This window comes from Aplysia californica, unplaced genomic scaffold (assembly GCF_000002075.1).
Source record: "Aplysia californica isolate F4 #8 unplaced genomic scaffold, AplCal3.0 scaffold00432, whole genome shotgun sequence".
Lineage (NCBI taxonomy): Eukaryota > Metazoa > Mollusca > Gastropoda > Aplysiida > Aplysiidae > Aplysia > Aplysia californica.
The window spans coordinates 434,574-436,554 of NW_004797702.1; the positions used below are offsets into that span (position 1 = coordinate 434,574).

A 1,981-nucleotide genomic window follows, 5' to 3' on the forward strand; every position below is an offset into this window, starting at 1 on the left:
GAGAGAGAGAGAGAGAGAGAGAGAGAGAGAGAGAGAGAGAGAGAGAGAGAGAGAAGACCGCCAAAAGCAAATGTGGAAAAGTAAACATATTAAATAGGGAAATAAACAAAAAATGCAGCAAGAGAACATGTATAAACGATCAGTGTAAACAAATAGAGAAGAATCGAAACACAGACAGCTAATTCATGCACTCTAAAATTAAAGATGTAAATGGGATAAAAGGATGCTCAAATACAGGGTGCACAAAATCAAAAGAATTAGATACTTTAATGGACAAAGGGGATGTCTTAAACAGATGGCCAGAATACATAAAAGAACTCCTCAAATATAATAGAGGCGAAAAACGGGTAATAAAGAAAGAAATAAGTGGACCACCAATACTGATAGCAAAAGTACAATCTACCATTAGAAAAATTAAACAAGGAAAAGCCACAGGGCCAAAAATAAATCCAAGTTGAAGTGATTGTCACGTTTGAAGAACTAGGCACTGAAATAACAAAGCTCTTAAGTTCTATGTATAACAGCGGTAAAAATCAAGAAGGTAAAATGAAGTCAGTTTTTATAGCGTTACCTAAAACATCTGGTGCCACTGGGTGTGATATGCATAGAACAATAAGCCTCATGAATCATTTAACAAAAATATTGCTGTGAGCACTAATAGGGGAAAGAATGAGAAAATTCGAGGAAGGAAAAGAAATCAAATGATGCAGTACTTGATGAAGCCCACGAGGGATACTAAATTTAAAAAACAATTAGGGAACGACAAATGCAGTTTTTTTGGACATTTCAACGTAAAGGTTTTGAACATCTAGCTCTCAAGGGCGAAAATGAAGGCAAAAGAGGCACAGGTAAGCCCAGAGCAAACTACTTAGAGAACCTAAACAAATGGGTAACGGGGAAAGATCAGGGTGAAGTAACTTTTTCAAGAGCAAAGGAATTCGAATCTAATGGAGAACAAGAATTGCCGATGTGTGCCACATGTTCGGCACATGATGATGAGGAAGAGAAATACTCGAAATTAGTTTGTTATATTTCTATATCCACGTACGCAGACATAGATGGAATCGCATAAAAAAGAGAGGAATATGGAATCGCATAAAAAAGAGAGGAATATGGAATCACATAGAAAAGAGAGAGAGGAAGAGCGAGAGAGAGAGGGAGAGAGAGGAAGAGCGAGAGAGAGAGAGAGAGAGAGAGAGAGAGAGAGAGAGAGAGAGGAAGAGAGAGAGAGAGAAAGAAAGAGAGAGAGAGAGAGAGACAAAGACAATGTGTGCTTAATTTACCATTTAATAAGCAATGTCCGAGAGAGATGTGTGGGTGGTAGATCTGGGCGACTGTCTGCAGCCTGGCGAGGAACTTGGAAGGGAGACATGGCGGCCCTTGAGTTGTTTGCCACAGCTTATGTTGTCGTTCTACCGTCGTCTTGGGTTTCCTTTGGCTCAAATGCTGGGTGGTGTCTTGAGCTGTAGGGGCTTCAATGTTTGTGACAATAATATGTTCGTTCATCTACGCGCGTGGTGGGGAAAGTAGAATGGAAAAAGCGACGAAATAAAGGGTGTGTGTCTTAGATGAAGAGAGCGAAAGAATTTTAGATAGATAGATAGATAGATAGATAGATAGATAGATAGATAGATAGATAGATAGCGAAAGAAAAAGAAATAGAAAGAGAAAAAGAGGGAGAAAGTGAGAGAGACAGAGAAAAAGATGGAGAGAGAGAGAGAGAGAGAGAGAGAGAGAGAGAGAGAGAGAGAGAGAGAGAGAGAGAGGGGGGGGAGGGGTGCAGAGAAAAAAATTAAAAGACAAAAGTATCAGAAGTACATGTACAAAAGTAAAAGTAATTTAAAAGAGATTGAACAGAGTCGAGGATAGTAGTGAGACAAACAGGCAGATAGACAGACAGACAGACATACACACACACACACACACAGAGTGAGAGAGAGGGGGGTGACAGAAAATTGACAACAGTAGTGAGACAGGGGGG

At 39.8% G+C, this 1,981-nt stretch overlaps 1 protein-coding gene across 1 annotated transcript in view; it reads right to left on the minus strand.

The window, feature by feature from the left end:
• LOC106012615 overlaps positions 1-1,638 on the minus strand; it is a 6,688-nt gene extending 5,050 nt beyond the window's left edge. The window contains exon 1 of the mRNA XM_013086075.2: positions 1,284-1,638. The gene's annotated coding sequence lies outside the window, so the exon portion shown is untranslated. The remainder of the gene's footprint in view (positions 1-1,283) is intronic.
• Between the last annotated feature and the right edge of the window lie 343 nt (positions 1,639-1,981).